Below are 20,000 nucleotides of genomic sequence, written 5' to 3' on the forward strand. Positions count from 1 at the left end.
GTCGTATCCACTAGCAACGGCACCTCTCTGGCTGCTGAAGATAGGCGAGGTACAAGGGAGTAGGCAGAAGCAAAGTCGGACGTAGCAGAAGGTCGGGGGCAGGCGGCAAGGTTCGTAGTCAGGGGAGATAGCAGTAGTTCTGGTACACAGGGTATAAACACACAAAGAACGCTTTCACTGGCACTAAGGCAACAAGATCCGGCAAGGGAGTGCAAGGGAGGAGACTAGATATAAGCAGGGAACAGGTGGGAACCAATTAAGCTAATTGGGCCAGGCACCAATCATTGGTGCACTGGCCCTTTAAGTCTCAGGGAGCTGGCGCGCGCGCGCGCCCTAGAGAGCGGAGCCGCGCGCGCCAGCACATGACCGCAGGAGACGGGAACGGGTAAGTGACCTGGGATGCGATTCGCGAGCGGGCGCGTCCCGCTGTGCGAATCGCATCCCCAACGGCCATGAGAGAGCAGCGCTCCCGGTCAGCGGGACTGACCGGGGAGCTGCAGGGAAAGAGACGCCGTGAGCGCTCCGGGGAGGAGCGGGGACCCGGAGCGCTAGGCGTAACATGCATGCTCCACAGGAAGTTGTGTAGTTCTTTCCAGTGTGACCACAGTGCTCTCTGTTGACACCTCTGTCCATGTCAAGAATTGTCCAGAGCAGGGGCAAATCCCCATAACAAACCTCTCCTGCTCTGGACAGTTCCTGACACGGACAGAGGTGTCAGCAGAGAGAATTGTGGTCAGACTGGAAAGAACGACACAACTTCCTGTGGAGCATACAGCAGCTAATAAGTACTGGAAGGATTAAGATTTTTATATAGAAGTATTTACAAATCTGTACAACTTTCTGGCACCAGTAGATTTTTTTTTCTCCAGAGTACCCCTTTAATTTTAATGAAAACTGTTGTAATACCTCATTTCTCCTGTGGTGGCATTGTGGGGAAAATTACTGCCACTCAAGGATCCCAGCTGATCACTCAGGGTCCCAGCAGCAGCAGGATACACATCTATTAAAAGGGTACTCCCGAGGAAAACTCTTTTATTTTTAAATCATTCAACTGGTGCCAGAAAGTTAAACAGATTTGTAAATCACTTCTATTAAAAAATCTTAATCCTTCCAGTACTTTTTAGGGGCTGTATACTAAAGAGAAACCCAAAAAATCTATGCATTTCCTCTGATGTCATGGCCACAGTGCTCTCTGCTGACCTCTGCTGTCCATTTCAGAAACTGTCCAGAGCAGGAGAAAATCCCCATAGCAAACATCTCCTGCTCTGGACAGTTCCTAAAATGGACAGCAGAGGTCAGCAGAGAGCACTGTGGTCATGACATCAAAGGCAATGCATCTCTTTAGTATTCAGCCCCTAAAAAGTACTGGAAGGATTAAGATTTTTTTAATAGAATGGATTTACAAATCTGTTTAACTTTCTGGCACCAGTTGATTTAAAAAAAAAAAAAAAAAAAAGTTTTCCACGGGAGTACCCCTTTAACCTATTGTTTGTATGAATTACACAAAGCAGGCGGTAGATTGACACACGAGCACCTGACATCTTGACTTTCTTTTTTCAGGACATAAGACGCATTTTGCATTGTAAATGCAGCACCGATTCCGGTTAACCCCTTACACCCTGCGCTCGTCGCTCTGCAGTGGGCGTTTACTCTTCGTGTCCCATCCAGAATATCTCTCTCACTGTGTCAGATGCCAAGCACCATGTGATACTGTAGGCAAAGACCTATTTATGGGATGTCTGCCCATCCGGATCAACCAGACAAACAAGGCAGGGAGACAGCTGCTATTAGGGACTTGGACTTTCCAGGGGATGTGACGGACATCGATATAAAAGCCTTGTAATGTTCACCGCAAGTACTAGGACAGGCGTGGGGACCAATACCTAAAACGGGACCATATCCCAATGCATGTGACCAAGTACCCCGCCCCAGAGCAGGGAATGCCTGTAATTCCTCCTCAACGTCTCTTGTAGGGCAGCGTGACATTCACACCACCTCCGTCCTCCTTTATAAACCCTTTGCACCCTCTCAGGCTGGGTTCACACCACGTTTTTGCAATACAGTTTCCCGTATCAGGTTTTTGATGAAAAACTGATTCCTCAAAACCGGACTAAACTGTATCAAAACGTGTGTACAAATTTTTATACGGTTTGAAAAATGATGTCCGGTTGCATCCGTTTTTTAAGAAAAAAACATATTCGTTTTTAACTTTTCACTTCATTATGAATAAAGTTTCACTTGTTTGATTGAAATTCCAAGAAAAAAAAAACTGTGCAAAGTCAAAAACTGTATGGGGAAAACCGGATGAAACTGTACGCACATACGGTTCTGTACAGTTCCTATTGACTCCCTTAGAAAAAATAAATAAAAGATTTACGGTTTAATACAGTTTTTCACCCGGACCAAAAACCGTGGTAGACTATGGTTTTGGATACAGGAAAAAAATTGTAGAAGACGCAAAACAGATGCAACTGGATGCATCATTTGGCGTACAGTTTTCAATGGAGAGTCAATGCGTACAGTTTTCAATACGGTTCCGTACGGTTTTTACATTGAAAACGTATATGGGAACTGTACTGCAAAAACGTGGTGTGAACCCGGCCTTACCCTGAGGAGGGATTCTTGAACTTCATTCGTCTATATCAACATATAGACTTAAAGGGGTTATCCAGGAAAAAACTTTTTATATATATCAACTGGCTCCAGAAAGTTAAACAGATTTGTAAATTATAAAGCAAAGAAGTGATATTCGGCACTGCTATTATAGGCTCTGGCGGGCAGTCGTGTATGACGCTTGTATGGAGAAGTATAGTTAGAGATGTGGTGGTGCTCTGATACTTGGCAAAAAGTTCATATCTTCAAAAGGCAATGAAGGAATAGAATGAATCGGCAACTCACCAGTCTTCTCTTCTGAAAAAGTTCCTTTATTCAAAACATACTCACAGCATGAAATGCAAATAGGGAGAGGGATCGGTGCAGGGGGGGGAAAATGTAGTAGGCGACAGATTCTGTTTCACTCGTTATACGAGCTTCATCCGGCCAAGGCTGGATGGCCGGATGAAGCTCGTATAACGAGTGAAACAGAATCTGTCGCCTACTACATTTTACCCCCCCTGCACCGATCCCTCTCCCTATTTGCATTTCATGCTGTGAGTATGTTTTGAATAAAGGAACTTTTTCAGAAGAGAAGACTGGTGAGTTGCCGATTCATTCTATTCCTTCATTGCCTTTTGAAGATTTGTAAATTACTTCTATTAAAAAAATCTTAATCCTTTCAGTACTTATGAGCTTCTGAAGTTAAGGTTGTTCTTTTCTGTCTATGTGCTCTCTGATGACACGTGTCTCGGGAAACGCCCAGTTTAGGAGCAAATCCCCATAGCAAACCTCTTCTAAACTGGGCGTTTCCCGAGACACGTGTCATCAGAGAGCACTTAGACAGAAAAGAACAACCTTAACCCCTTAAGGACACATGACGTACTGGAACGTCATGTGTCCACTCCCGATCTATAACGCGGGGCCACGGCGTGGCCCCGCGTCATAGCGGTTCGGGCCCGGCCTCTAACAACGGCCGGGACCCGTGGCTAATAGCGCGCGGCATTGATCGCTGTGCCGCGCGCTATTAACCCTTTAGACGCGGCGTTCAAAGGTGAACGCCGCGTCTAAAGTGAAACCGAAAGCATGCCGGCTAGCTCAGTGGGCTGTTCGGGATAGCCGCGGTGAAATCGCGGCATCCCGAACAGCTGACAAGACAGCGGGAGGGCCCCTACCTGCCTCCTCGCTGTCCGATCGCCGAATGACAGCTCAGTGCCTGAGATCCAGGCATGAGCAGTCATGCGGCAGAATCATCGATCACTGGTTTCTTATGAGAAACCAGTGATCAATGTAAAAGATCAGTGTGTGCAGTGTTATAGGTCCCTATGGGACAATGATCAGTGTGTGCAGTGTTATAGGTCCCTATGGGACAATGATCAGTGTGTGCAGTGTTATAGGTCCCTATGGGACCTATAACACTGCAAAAAAAAAGTGCAAAAAAAAGTGAATAAACATCATTTAACCCCTTCCCTATTAAAAGTTTGAATCACCCCCCTTTTCCCATAAAAGAAAAAACACAGTGTAAATAAAAATAAAAATAAACATAAATGGTATCGCCGCGTGCGGAAATGTCCGAATTATAAAAATATATCGTTAATTAAACCGCACGGTCAATGGCGTGCGCGCAAAAAAATTCCAAAGTCCAAAATAGTGCATTTTTGGTCACTTTTTATATCATGAAAAAATGAATAAAAAGCGATCAATAAGTCCTATCAATGCAAAAATGGTACAGTTAAAAACTTCAGATCACGGCGCAAAAAATGAGCCCTCATACCGCCCCATACACGGAAAAATAAAAAAGTTATAGGGGTCAGAAGATGACAATTTTAAACGTATAAATTTTTCTGCATGAAGTTATGATTTTTTCCAGAAGTGCGACAAATTCAAACCTGTATAAGTAGGGTATCATTTTAATCATATGGACCTACAGAATAAAGGTAAGGTGTCATTTTTACCGAAAAATGTACTACGTAGAAACGGAAGCCCCCAAAAGTTACAAAATGGCGTTTTTTTTTTCAATTTTGTCTCACAATGATTTTTTTTCCCGTTTCACCGTAGATTTTTGGGCACAATGACTGACGTCATTACAAAGTAGAATTGGTGGTGCAAAAAATAAGCCATCATATGGATTTTTAGGTGCAAAATTGAAAGAGTTATGATTTTTTAAAGGCAAGGAGCAAAAAACGAAAATGCAAAAACGGAAAAAACCCCGGTCCTTAAGGGGTTAAAGGGGTATTCCAGGCCAAAACTTTTTTTTATATATCAACTGGCTCCGGAAAGTTAAACAGATTTGTAAATAACTTCTATTAAAAAATCTTAACCCTTCCAATAGTTATTAGCTTCTGAAGTTTAGTTGCTGTTTTCTGTCTAACTGCTTTCTGATGACTCACGTCCCGGGAGCTGTGCAGTTCCAATGGGGATATTTTCCCATCATGCACAGCTCCCGTGACGTGACATCATCATTGAGCAGTTAGACAGAAAACTTCAGAAGCTAATAACTATTGGAAGGATTAAGATTTTTTACAAGAAGTAATTTACAAATCTGTTTAACTTTCCGGAGCCAGTTGATATATATAAAAAAGCTTTTTCCTGGAATACCCCTTTAAAAAGTGTGCCTGTTGCTAGTGTATGGCGGTATGACAAAAAAATGTGTATCACGGTATTTTTCAAACTTACGGCGGTTTCAGTTTTTTTTTTTTTTTTTTTTACTCATTTCCCCTTACCCCCATATTCCGCCACCTGTGGAATGAATTCTCAGCCACAGTGCGCTGGGGAACTAATCATATATGACCCGCGGGCGCTGTCCTGCTTTTCCTCCCCCCCCCACCGAATGAATGAACTATCAGCCGCAGCGCTGTCCTCACATCGGGGGACTAATCATGTTACCCGCAGGCGCAGATCTCCTTTTCCTCCTGTGAGCCGCAGCGCTGGAAATGAATGAGTTGTGAGCCGCAGGCGCAGGACGGAGAATGGAAGCGGTCACCTCCCCCTGCAAGTGCTGAAAGCCAGTGGGCCGCGGGCGCTGCAGAACTTCTGATCAGAAGTTCTGCAGCGAAAGAAGGAAAGAGCCATGTTTGATTTCTAACGTTCTAAGAAATAAGCCACCATCAGAGCCACAGTCTGGCAGCGGCTTACCCCCTCTATTGACTAACATTGGCTGTGCTGAATGTTAAAGGGGTACTCCGCCCCTAAACATGTTGTCCACTAGGGCAGTGGTCTTCAACCTGCGGACCTCCAGATGTTGCAAAACTGCTCTGTTTTTCCTCCTCCTCCTGGTTAACCCCTTTAATGTATATTATCAGATCGGGTGAGATACCTGTACGCCCATGTCTGCGTTACAGCTGCCATCAAAAATTTGGGACAAAATGTCCTTTTTGTGCATTTTTCTGGTAATGTACCAGACGCCATTAGGGGAAACCCAGTGGACCCCGTTAAAAAAAAATAAGGGTACGTCTGCATCCTATGACGGACCAGATAAATAGAAAGAATGGTGCAGGTGTGAAAACCTATCCCGATCCCACCGCAGATGCTGTCCCAACACTTCACGGTCCTCTCACTTCCGGGTTCCTGTGCGGCCAATGAGTGGACGCCATAGAGTCCCGCCTCAGTCACTGATTGGCTGAGTGGGCAGTTTCTTTTAAGATGACTCATTACAGCAACCTGGAAGTGGTGGTTGTGACCGGGAAGTGTCAGGACGGCATCTGGAGAGGTGTCCCCAGCTATAAGTAAAATGATCGATCTCAGGACAAACCCCCCCCTTTTTTTTTTTTTTAAAGAAATAAGGTGTAATCCTATCTACTGTGCAGATATTTTGGGTATATCGATCGTCCTATAAGACGTGATCTATAGATATTAGGGCTGCACGATATGGGGAAACTGTGCGAATGCGATTATGGGCCTAAACATTGTGATTTTGATATAATAAACAAATGGTGAAATCCCCTCCCCCCAGTTCATGTCCAATCTCCCCAATTCCACATCTATCCACCCATTTCATGTCTACCGCCCATTTCACATCTCCTTCATTTTTTTATTTCTATCCTACTGACCACCCCCCCCCCCCAGGCACATTCTCCCCCCCCCTGTCACATTCTCCCCCCCCGCCTCCCCGCACCCGGTCACATTCTTCCCACGTCACATTCTCTCCCCTCCGGTCACATTCTCCCCACGTCACGTCTTCACCCCCCCCCCCCACCCCGGTCACATTCTCCGAAAGTCACGTCTTCACCCCCCCCGCCCCAGTCACATTTTCCCCAAGTCACGTCTTCACCCCCCCCCCGCCCCAGTCACATTTTCCCCAAGTCACGTCTTCACCCCCCCCCACCCCGATCACATTCTCCCCACAGTCACGTCTTCACCCCCCTCCACCCCGGTCACATTCTCCCCACGTCACGTCTTCACCCCCCCCACCCCGGTCACATTCTCCCCACGTCACGTCTTCACCCCCCTCCACCCCGGTCACATTCTCCCCACGTCACGTCTTCCCCCCCCCCCCCCCCCCAGTCACATTCTCCCCACGTCACGTCTTCCCCATCCCCCACCCAGGTCACATTCTTCCCACGTCACGTCTTCCCCCCCCCCCACCCAGGTCACATTCTCCCCACGTCACGTCTTCTCCCCCCCCCCATACCGGTCACATTCTCCCCACGTCACGTCTTCTCCCCCCCCACACCGGTCACATTCTCCCCACTGTCACATCTTCCCACACCGGTCACATTCTCCCACCTATTACATACCCCCCCCCCCCCAGGTCACATTCTCTCAAACCCCCCCCCCACCCGGTCACATCCCCCCCCCACGCCACATTCTCCCCCCACCCCCCGCGGTCACATTCTCCCCCCACCCCTGCGGTCACATTCTCCCCCCCCCGTCACATTCTCCCCCGTCACACCGTTACATTCTCCCCCCATGTCACGGCCAGCAAATGGCTGGAGTAGACACCGTCCGCACGGAGAGGAACGCCATCTGCAGGGACCGGGAGTAGGTGAACATAAGGTTTTCTTATGTTTCTCCCAGCGCCTCTTACTTTGCACAGGGTTTCTCTACCAGGGTTCCTACAGCTGTTGCAAAACTACAACTCCCAGCATGGCCGGACAGCCAAAGGCTGTCTGGGCATGCTGGGAGTTGTAGTTTTGCAACAGCTGGAGGCACCCCGGTTGGGAAACACTGACTTTTAGTGTTTGAATTTGTTTTTACCTGCTCTGACTGGCCCCCGTCTACAGCCGCACACGGGAGCCGGCTCGAGCAGATAATCGCAACTTTTTCCGGGGGGCCGTATCGCTATTTTGCAATTTGCAAAAATCGCGATTCCATTGCTTTTGTGATATACCATGCAGCCCTAATAGATAGTGGTACAAAATATAAGGAATAAATGTAAATTAGCATGGACAATATTAATTATTCTTCATTTATATAGCGCACACATACTATGCAGCGCAGTACACAATTAGACATGCTTTTAGCTCCCCCCTGCCGTATGCGCTCCCGTATGGGACAAAACGTAGTGTGGACCCAGCCTTAGACAGTACATCTCCTCCTACACCAGGAACAGCTGGAAAGGTTTCTTTTCATTATGGACAAATTTGGTAAAAAAAAAAAAAAAAAGAAAGCAAAGCATGGGATTCCTGCCGCACCCCGAGACGGAGAGAAGGAAAGTGTTAATATATATATATATATATATATATATATATATATTATGTGATATACAGGAAATTCCTTATTGTAACGATGGTGAATAATATATGAATAAACATCCCATCCTGAGGACTATACAGAGACGAGCGGCGCCACAGACACTGCTTATCTCCTCCATCAGGAGCCGCCTGACACTGAACACGGTCGGGGATAACTGCTCATTCGCTGACGGGTACTGATCCCTCTCTCTATAAAAAGAGGTTCTAAGGACCTCAGCTGCTGCAGAAACTCATACTATACACCTCAGCTGCTGCAGAACTTCATAGTGCACACCACAGCTGCTGCAGGAACTCATAATACACACCTCAGCATTTGCAGAACATAATAATACACATCTCAGCTACTACAGATCATCATAACACACACACACCTCAGCTGCTGCAAAACCTCACTGTACACACCTTAGCTCAGTGTTTCCTAACCAGGGTGCCTCCAGCTGTTGCAAAACTACAACTCCCAGAATGCCCGGACAGCTGGGAGTTGTAGTTTTGCAACAGCTGGAGGCACCCTGGTTGGGAAACACTGCCTTAGCTGCTGCAGATCATAATATACAACTCATTTGCTGCAAAGCATCCTAATACACATCTAAGCTGCTGCAGAACCTCATAGTACACACCTCGGCTGCTGCACATTATAATAAATACCTAATCTGCTGCAGAACCTCATAGTACACCTCAGCTGCTGCACATTATAATACATACTGCAGCTGCTGCAGAGCCTCATAGTACACGACTCAGCTGCTGCAGAACCTTAAAATACACATCTTAGCTGCTGAACAACATTATAATACACACCTCAGCTGCTGCACAAAATTATCATACACACCTCGGCTGCTGCAAAACCTCACTGTACACACCTCAGCTGCTGCAGATCATAATATACACCTCATTTGCTGCAAAGCATCCTAATACACATCTAAGCTGCTGCAGAACCTCATAGTACACACCTCGGCTGCAGCAGTTCATAATCTACACCTCATTGGCTGCAACGCATCCTAATACACATCTAAGCTGCTGCAGAACCTCATAGTACACACCTATACCTCATCTGCTTCAGAACATCATAGTACACCTTAGCTGCTGTACATTATAATACACACCACAGCTGCTGCAGAACCTTAAAATACACATCTTCGCTGCTGAACAACATTATAATACACACCTCAGCTGCTGAAGAACCTCATAAAACACAGCAGGGTCCCCGCTGGCACTTACCCTCTCTTCAAGGTCCTAACAATACAGGACAGATCCCTTGGATGTTTTGCAGCAGCTGCTGTGAGAACAGGACTTGGAATGTAAGTAGATGCCGGGGATACTGATCGGGGGTCAGGCCATAGCACAGCTGCTCTTCTGAACACTCCTAAAATTTAATAAAGAAGAACATGAGATTACCCCGGGGTGATGGAAGCCATATTCTCACACTGATAGCACTGAACGCCCCCACCCTGCCTGGCTGCATCTTTAGGGTGGCACTCTGCCCATAAGGCTGGGTTCACACCACGTTTTTGCAATACAGTTCCCGTATCAGGTTTTTGATTTTAAAAAAACGGATTCCACCAAATCGGACTAAACTGTATCAAAACGTGTGTACAAATTTTAACCCGCATACAGTTTAAAAAATGAAGTCCGTTTGCATCAGTTTTTTAAGAAAAAACTGTATACGTTTTTAACTTTTCCCTCCATTATGAATAAAGTTTCACTTGTTTGATTGAAATTCCAAGAAAAAAAACGGTGCAAAGTCAAAAACCGGATGGTGCAAACCAGATGGAACTGTACGCACATACGGATTTCTACGGTTCCCGTTGACTCCCATTTAAAAAAAAAGTATACAGTATACAGTTTCAATACAGTTTTTCACCCGGACCAAAAACCGTGGTCGGCTACAGTTTTGGGTACGGTAAAAAAAAAATGGACAAAACCGTACAAGACGCAAAACGGATGCAACCTGACACATCCTTTGGCATACAGCTTTCAATGGAGAGTCAATGCATACGGTTTTGTACGGTTTTCACATTGAAAACGTACACGGGAACTGTACTGCAAAAACGTGGTGTGAACGCAGCCTTACAAGGAGGGATTCTATGACTCTATTCAAGTCTATAGTCACACATAGACTTCAAAAGTGTGCCTGTTGCTTTAAAAAAAAAAAAAAAAAACATTTGAAACATCTTCGAGCAGTGTTCCAAAAAGTGTGAGCCTCCAGCTGGTGCAAAAGTACAACTCCCAGCATGCCCGGACAGCCTGTTATGTGTAATCTATACAAAACATAAGACCCCCCCACCCCCGGGACCCTGAGTGATTGGATGTAATCCTTGAGTGAAGATGGCAGTAATTTACCAACAGCGCCAACACAGGAGGAATGAGGTATTACAACAGATTTTATTGGAATCAATAGGATTCGTGTGTTATGCATGAAAATGTTGGGCAGCAGTAGATTCTCTATGTAGCTGCACTGCAGTCTTACCGTATATACTCGAGTATCAGCCGACCCGAATATAAGCCGAGGCCCCTAATTTCACCTCAAAAACCCAGGAAACAAAAAAAAAAAAAAAAAAAAAAAAAAAAAAAAAATTATTGACTTGACTATAAGCCTAGGGTGGGAAATACATCATCCCCCCCCCCATGTCATCATCCAGACCCCCGTCATTAACACCCCCGTCATCATCATCACCGCCTGTCAATCCCTTCATCAGTGGTCTTCAACCTGTGGACCTCCAGATGTTGCAAAACTACAACTCCCAGCATGCCCAGACAGCCATCGGCTGTCAGGGCATGCTGGGAGTTGTAGTTTTGAAACCTCTGGAGGTCCGCAGGTTGAAGACCACTGCGGCCTTCGTCATCATCCAGACCCCCCCTTTAGTTTTCTACTCACCTCCCCTCGATGGGAAGGAAGGGTGAGCTGGTCCGGGCCATCTAGGCTGCAGGGACCGTCCGGTGGGGAGGTTAGTCGTTCCGGCCTGTCCATTTTCACCGGGGGGGGGCTCTTCTCCGCACTCCGGGCCCGGCCCAGGACTAGTGACGTTGCCTTGACAACAACGCACAAAGACGTTCATGCGTGTCCCTGTGCGACGTCGTCACTAGTCCGGGGCCGGGCCCGGAGAAAAGGGCCCCCCCAGGTGAAAAATGGACAGGCCGGTCGACTCACCCTCCCCACCGGACGGTCCCTGCAGCATAGATGGCCCGGATCAGCTCACTCTTCCTTCCCACCGAGGGGAGGTGAGTAGAAAACTAAAGGGGGGGTCTGGATGATGACGAAGGCCGCAGTGGTCTTCAATCTGCGGACCTCCAGAGGTTTCAAAACTACACCTCCCAGCATGCCCGGACAGCCGATGGCTGTCCAGGCATGCTGGGAGTTGTAGTTTTGCAACATCTGGAGGTCCGCAGGTTGAAGACCACTGAGAAGGGATTGACAGCCGAGGGGGACGTTTTCAGCACGAAAAATTGTGCTGAAAAACTCGGCTTATACTCGAGTATATACAGTACTAGTATTCGCTATTCCCTAAACCAGCGTTTCCCAACCAAGGTGCCTCCAGCTGTTGCAAAACTACAACTGCCAGCCTGCCCGGACAGCCTTTGGCTGTCCGGGCAGGCTGGCAGTTGTAGTTTTGCAACAGCTGGAGGCACGCTGTTAGGAAAACACTGCTCTACAACATAGACATGTAGCATACATAGCTTTGGCTGTTGCTCTCTGATCTCCCATTACACACGCACGCTATTCAATGGAGAGTCAACGCGTACGGTTTTCAATACGGTTCCGTACGGTTTTCAAATTGAAAATGTATACGGGAACTGTACTGCAAACACGTGGTGTGAACCCGGCCTGAGGCTAATCCCCCATGTGGATTATCTCTATGGGACAGACTGCTGTTAATCCTGACTGCAAACCGCTATCTGAGCCGTGGCGGTGATGCCGGGGACACGCCAAACACATAGTGAAGGGGGGGGGGACATTGTAACAAAAACTCTTAACTCCTTACTGACAGGAGCCTGGTAACAACTCTGATGGCCATATTTACCGTCTTCTGTATGGTTCATACTAAGGATACTCACTATCCTACTAATTTAGAATTAGGGTGCGTTCACACGGCCGTCTGTCCACGTTTTTTTTTTTTTTTTATTCCCGTTTCGGTTCCGTTCTTGCAGACTGTAAACGGATTAAAAACTGTTTAAAAAAAAATAATCCCATTCATGTCAATGGGATTTTTTTACAATCCGTTTACATCCGTTTTTACCCGTCTGCGCTCATTTCCATTTTTTTGACAGCAGAAAAAACAGCACATGCCGTATTTTTTACTTCAGTCAAAAAACGGAAGAAAAAGATGGATACAGTAAATGTAACATTGAAGTCTATGGAAAACGGTTTAGCCTTTAATGTCATCCACTTGCCTCCGTTTTTACTTCTGAGCATGCGCAGAACAAAACAATAATGTTTTTTTGGTTTATTGACTGAACACCCCCCTCCTCTATCTGTAATAATAATCTAGGTGCCCCCCCCTCCTCTATCTGTAATAATCTAGGGCCCCCCCCCTCCTCTATCTGTAATAATAATCTAGGTGCCCCCCCCATCCTCTATCTGTAATAATCCAGGTGCCCCCCCCTCCTCTATCTGTAATAATAATCTAGGTGCCCCCCTCCTCTATCTGTAATAATCCAGGTGCCCCCCCCCCTCCTCTATCTGTAATAATAATACAGGTGCCCCCCCTCCTCTATCTGTAATAATAATACAGGTGCCCCCCCCTCCTCTATCTGTAATAATAATACAGGTGCCCCCCCTCCTCTATCTGTAATAATAATCTAGGTGCCCCCCCCCCCTCCTCTATCTGTAATAATAATCCAGGTGCCCCCCCTCCTCTATCTGTAATAATAATCCAGGTGCCCCCCTCCTCTATCTGTAATAATAATACAGGTGCCCCCCCCTCCTCTATCTGTAATAATAATACAGGTGCCCCCCCTCCTCTATCTGTAATAATAATCTAGGTGCCCCCCCCCTCCTCTATCTGTAATAATAATCTAGGTGCCCCCCCATCCTCTATCTGTAATAATCCAGGTGCCCCCCCCCCCTCCTCTATCTGTAATAATAATCCAGGTGCCCCCCCCCCTCCTCTATCTGTAATAATAATCCAGGTGCCCCCCCCCCTCCTCTATCTGTAATAATAATCCAGGTGCCCCCCCTCCTCTATCTGTAATAATAATCCAGGTGCCCCCCCCCTCCTCTATCTGTAATAATAATCTAGGTGCCCCCCCATCCTCTATCTGTAATAATGCAGGTGCCCCCCCCTCCTCTATCTGTAATAATAATCCAGGTGTCCCTCCCCCCCTCCTCTATCTGTAATAATAATCCAGGTGCCCCCCCTCCTCTATCTGTTATAATAATCCAGGTGCCCCCCCCTCCTCTATCTGTAATAATAATCCAGGTGCCCCCCCTCCTCTATCTGTAATAATAATCCAGGTGCCCCCCCTCCTCTATCTGTTATAATAATCCAGGTGCCCCCCCTCCTCTATCTGTAATAATAATCCAGGTGCCCCCCTCCTCTATCTGTAATAATAATACAGGTGCCCCCCCCTCCTCTATCTGTAATAATAATACAGGTGCCCCCCCTCCTCTATCTGTAATAATAATCTAGGTGCCCCCCCCCTCCTCTATCTGTAATAATAATCTAGGTGCCCCCCCATCCTCTATCTGTAATAATCCAGGTGCCCCCCCCCCCTCCTCTATCTGTAATAATAATCCAGGTGCCCCCCCCCTCCTCTATCTGTAATAATAATCCAGGTGCCCCCCCCCCTCCTCTATCTGTAATAATAATCCAGGTGCCCCCCCCTCCTCTATCTGTAATAATAATCTAGGTGCCCCCTCATCCTCTATCTGTAATAATCCAGGTGCCCCCCCCTCCTCTATCTGTAATAATAATCCAGGTGTCCCTCCCCCCCTCCTCTATCTGTAATAATAATCCAGGTGCCCCCCTCCTCTATCTGTAATAATAATCCAGGTGCCCCCCCTCCTCTATCTGTTATAATAATCCAGGTGCCCCCCCCCCCTCTATCTGTAATAATAATCCAGGTGCCCCCCCTCCTCTATCTGTAATAATAATCCAGGTGCCCCCCCCTCTATCTGTAATAATAATCCAGGTGCCCCCCCTCCTCTATCTGTAATAATAATCCAGGTGCCCCCCCTCCTCTATCTGTTATAATAATCCAGGTGCCCCCCCCCCTCTATCTGTAATAATAATCCAGGTGCCCCCCCTCCTCTATCTGTAATAATAATCCAGGTGCCCCCCCCTCCTCTATCTGTAATAATAATCCAGGTGCCCCCCCCCCTCCTCTATCTGTAATAATAATCCAGGTGCCCCCCCCCCTCCTCTATCTGTAATAATAATCCAGGTGCCCCCCCCTCCTCTATCTGTAATAATAATCCAGGTGCCCCCCCCTCCTCTATCTGTAATAATAATCCAGGTGCCCCCCCCTCCTCTATCTGTAATAATAATCCAGGTGCCCCCCCCCTCCTCTATCTGTAATAATAATCCAGGTGCCCCCCCCTCCTCTATCTGTAATAATAATCCAGGTGCCCCCCCTCCTCCTCTATTTGTAATAATAATCCAGGTGCCCCCCCCCTCCTCTATCTGTAATAATAATCCAGGTGCCCCCCCTCCTCTATCTGTAATAATAATCCAGGTGCCCCCCTCCTCTATCTGTAATAATAATCCAGGTGCCCCCCCCTCCTCTATCTGTAATAATAATCCAGGTGCCCCCCCTCCTCTATCTGTAATAATAATCCAGGTGCCCCCCCCCCCCTCCTCTATCTGTTATAATAATCCAGGTGCCCCCCCTTCCTCTATCTGTTCTAATAATCCAGGTGCCCCCCCCTCCTCTATCTGTAATAATAATCCAGGTGCCCCCCCCCCCTCTATCTGTAATAATAATCCAGGTGCCCCCCCTCCTCTATCTGTAATAATAATCCAGGTGCCCCCCCTCCTCTATCTGTAATAATAATCCAGGTGCCCCCCCCCCTCCTCTATCTGTAATAATAATCCAGGTGCCCCCCCTCCTCTCTCTGTAATAATAATCCAGGTGCCCCCCCCCTCCTCTATCTGTAATAATAATCCAGGTGCCCCCCCTCCTCTATCTGTAATAATAATCCAGGTGCCCCCCCCTCCTCTATCTGTAATAATAATCCAGGTGCCCCCCCTCCTCTATCTGTAATAATAATCCAGGTGCCCCCCCCCCCTCCTCTTTCTGTAATAATAATCCAGGTGCCCCCCCCCCCCACCACCTCTATCTGTAATAATAATCCAGGTGCCCCCCCCCCTCCTCTATCTGTAATAATAATCCAGGTGCCCCCCCCTCCTCTATCTGTAATAATAATCCAGGTGCCCCCCCCTCCTCTATCTGTAATAATAATCCAGGTGCCCCCCTCCTCTTTCTGTAATAATAATCCAGGTGCCCCCCCCCCTCCTCTATCTGTAATAATAATCCAGGTGCCCCCCCTCCTCTTTCTGTAATAATAATCCAGGTGCCCCCCCCCCTCCTCTATCTGTAATAATAATCCAGGTGCCCCCCCTCCTCTATCTGTAATAATAATCCAGGTGCCCCCCCTCCTCTTTCTGTAATAATAATCCAGGTGCCCCCCCCTCCTCTATCTGTAATATTAATCCAGGTGCCCCCCCCCCCCTCCTCTATCTGTAATAATAATCCAGGTGCCCCCCCCCCTCCTCTATCTGTAATAATAATCCAGGTGCCCCCCCCCTCCTCTATCTGTAATAATAATCCAGGTGCCCCCCCCCTCCTCTATCTGTAATAATAATCCAGGTGCCCCCCCTCCTCTATCTGTAATAATAATCCAGGTGCCCCCCTCCTCTATCTGTAATAATAATCCAGGTGCCCCCCCCTCCTCTATCTGTAATAATAATCCAGGTGCCCCCCCTCCTCTATCTGTAATAATAATCCAGGTGCCCCCCCCTCCTCTATCTGTAATAATAATCCAGGTGCCCCCCCCCCCTCCTCTATCTGTAATAATAATCCAGGTGCCCCCCCCTCCTCTATCTGTAATAATAATCCAGGTGCCCCCCCCTCCTCTATCTGTAATAATAATCCAGGTGCCCCCCCCCTCCTCTATCTGTAATAATAATCCAGGTGCCCCCCCCCCTCCTCTATCTGTAATAATAATCTAGGTGCCCCCCCTCCTCTATCTGTTATAATTCAGGTGCCCCCCCCTCCTCTATCTGTAATAATAATCCAGGTGCCCCCCCTCCTCTATCTGTAATAATAATCCAGGTGCCCCCCCCCTCCTCTATCTGTAATAATAATCCAGGTGCCCCCCCCCTCCTCTATCTGTAATAATAATCCAGGTGCCCCCCCCCTCCTCTATCTGTAATAATAATCCAGGTGCCCCCCCCTCCTCTATCTGTAATAATAATCCAGGTGCCCCCCCCCTCCTCTATCTGTAATAATAATCCAGGTGCCCCCCCCTCCTCTATCTGTAATAATAATCCAGGTGCCCCCCCTCCTCTATCTGTAATAATAATCCAGGTGCCCCCCCCCTCCTCTATCTGTAATAATAATCCAGGTGCCCCCCCCCTCCTCTATCTGTAATAATAATCCAGGTGCCCCCCCCCCTCCTCTATCTGTAATAATAATCCAGGTGCCCCCCCCCCCCCTCTATCTGTAATAATAATCCAGGTGCCCCCCCCTCCTCTATCTGTAATAATAATCCAGGTGCCCCCCCCCCCTCCTCTATCTGTAATAATAATTCAGGTTCCCCCCTCCTCTATCTGTAATAATAATCCAGGTGCCCCCCCCCCCCTCCTCTATCTGTAATAATAATTCAGGTTCCCCCCCTCCTCTATCTGTAATAATAATCCAGGTGCCCCCCTCCTCTATCTGTAATAATAATCCAGGTGCCCCCCCCTCCTCCTCCTCTATCTGTAATAATAATTCAGGTTCCCCCCTCCTCTATCTGTTATAATTCAGGTGCCCCCCTCCTCTATGTTATAATTCAGGTGCCCCCTCCTCTATCTGTTATAATTCAGGTGCCCCCTCCTCTATCGTTATGACGTCATACTCACGGTCGCCCTCCCGCTGTCTCCGCTGTCACTCTCCAGGCTGCGCTCAGTTTTCTTGTTGTTATATCACCTGTGACGTCACCGTCAGCTGAGAAGAAACATCCAGAAAATACCACACGAGACTTCGCCACCTGGTAACCAATCAGCGCCCGGCTCCGCCTCACTGCCTCCCATTCCTGCCTCTGATTGGCTGAGCTGGGGATGGGGGCAGGGCTGGAGTTCTGCAGTGTGAACACAGTGATAACAGAGAGCTGGGACTGCGCTGAGTTGCCCATAGCAACCACTCAGACGGCTTCTTTTATTTCACAGGCCTATTAAAAAATAAAAGACGCAATCTGGTTGCTGTGGGCAACTGCAACCCAGTACAGGTTTTATAAATCTCCCCCATAATATCCATTATTACAGTTTCGTTTTTTCCTCCTCACCTTTTATAAATCATAACCCTTTCAATTTTGCACCTGCAGACCCAAATGATGGCTTATCACCAATTCTAATGACATCCGTCATTTTACACAAAAATCTACAGCGAAACAAAAAAAAAATCGTGTGACGAAATTGAAGAAAAAAAACATTTTGTAAATTTTTGGGGCTTCCGTTTCTATGCAGTGTATTTTTCTGTAAAAATGACACCTTATCTTTATTCTGTAGGTCCATATGATTAAAATGATCCCCTACTTATATTGGTTTGATTTTGTCATAACTACACATTCTGACCGCTATAACTTTTTAATTTTTCTGTGTACGGGGCAGTATAAGGGCTAATTTTTTTCACTGTGATCTGAAGTTTTTATCGGTACTATTTTTGTTTTGATCTGACTTTTTGATCGCTTTTTATAGAAAAAAATTATGGTATAAAAAGTGACCAAAAATACGCTATTTTGGACTTTGGAAATTTTTTTGTGCATACACCATTGACTGTGCAGTTTATTAACAATATATTTTTATAGTTCGGACGTTGACGCACGCGGCGATACCACATATGTTTATATTTATTTTTATTTACATGTTTTAGTTTTTTTTTTAAATGGGAAAAGGGGGGTGATTTGAACTTTCATTAGGGAAGGGGTTAAGTCACATTTATTAACTCTTTATAGCTCCCATAGGGGGCTATAACATGCAGTACATTGATTGCCAGCACTGTTCAATGCAAAGCCATAGCATTGCATTGATCAGTGTTATCAGCGGTCAATTGATCAAGCCTGGATCTCAGGCTGAAAGCAATCAATCGCCAATCGGACACGCCGGAGGCAGGTAACGGACCCTCCGCTTGAGTCCTAGCTGATTAGGACACCGCGGTTTCACTGCGGTGGTCCCGATCAGCCCGATCGCCATGTTTAAAGGATTAATAGCGCGTGTCACCGCGATCGTTTGACACCGGGACCGACCCGATATGACGCAGGGTTACCGCGTGACCCCATGTTATATCGTGGGAGCGGGACCAGGACGTACAGGTACTCCCTGAGTCCCCAAGAGACCAGGACAATTTTCGTTTTTGCACATTAGCTTTTTCATCCTCACATTCTACTAGTCATAACACTTTAAATTTTCCAACTACAGACCCATATAAGGGCTTGTTGTTTTTTGTACCAACAGTTGTACTTTGTAATGGCATCAATCATTTTACCACAAAATCATGAAAAAAAGTAAATACCGTATTTTTCGCTGTATAAGATGCACTTTCTCTTCCCCAAAACTGGGGGGAAAAAGTCGGTGCGTCTTATACGGCGAATACACCCCTATCGCGGCGTTCCCTGCGGCCATCAACGGCCGGGACCCGCCTTTAGACGCGTCATTCAACTTTGAACGCCGCGTCTAAAGGGTTAATAGCATGCGGCACCGCGATCAATGCCGTGCGCTATTAGCCACGGGTCCCGACCTTTGATAGAAAAAAGACCAATGGATCCAGGCGCTGCTCTATCCAGGTATACACAGGATGCAGGTAAGTGTTCTTAATCAAGCAATTTTATTGAACACAAAACAACAAAAGGATCCTGATGCGTTTCGGGGTAAATTCCCCTTCCTCAGATGAGATCTGAGATCATCTGAGGAAGGGGAATTTACCCCGAAACGCGTCATGATCCTTTTGTTGTTTTGTGTTCAATAAAATTGCTTGATTAAGAACACTTACCTGCATCCTGTGTATACATGGATAGAGCAGCGCCTGGATCCATTGGTCTTTTTTCTCACAAGTATTCCAGTTTCTACAGGGCGTTGACACGCTCCTGTGACCATCAGGCTCGGCAGCTCATCCAACTCTATCTGGTACCCCAATCAAGGGGTGATATGCGCAATTCTTCTACTTTAAGGTGAGCGGCCACCCTGACTTAAGTCCTGGGTGTACATTCAGCATACTTTTTGGTTCCCTCACCTGCCAAGGGTAATACACGAGGCGCTGCCTCCCGGTTGTCTTTTTTGTCTTTATTTCTTCGACCTTTGTTAGAGGCCGGGCCCGACCCGCCGTGGCCCTGTGTTATAGATCGGGAGCGGACTCAGGACGTACAGGTACGCCCTGGGTCCTTAACAGGTTAAAGCACATTTGTAGTGCATTATATATCCTACGGATAGGGGATAAGTTTTAGATCAAGGTGGTGGAGCCCCCCACAATCTCCTGGACGGGGCCGCGGCAGTCTGCTGAAAAGGGGGTGTTCTGTCCCCGCAT

The 20,000-nt window shown here is 47.1% G+C and overlaps 1 protein-coding gene across 5 annotated transcripts in view; it reads right to left on the bottom strand.

The window, feature by feature from the left end:
* DNAJB2 (DnaJ heat shock protein family (Hsp40) member B2) overlaps positions 1-17,499 on the bottom strand; it is a 40,101-nt gene extending 22,602 nt beyond the window's left edge. For 3 of the 5 annotated variants that reach the window (XM_056535380.1, XM_056535379.1, XM_056535376.1), the window contains exons 1-2: positions 17,345-17,499; positions 9,501-9,645 (exon numbers count right to left, since the gene is read on the bottom strand). The gene's annotated coding sequence lies outside the window, so the exon portion shown is untranslated. Of the gene's footprint in view, positions 1-9,500; positions 9,646-10,749; positions 10,769-17,344 lie in introns of those variants that run through there. The other 2 variants (XM_056535377.1, XM_056535378.1) reach the window with 2 other exon arrangements.
* Between the last annotated feature and the right edge of the window lie 2,501 nt (positions 17,500-20,000).

This window comes from Hyla sarda, chromosome 8 (genome assembly GCF_029499605.1).
Source record: "Hyla sarda isolate aHylSar1 chromosome 8, aHylSar1.hap1, whole genome shotgun sequence".
Lineage (NCBI taxonomy): Eukaryota > Metazoa > Chordata > Amphibia > Anura > Hylidae > Hyla > Hyla sarda.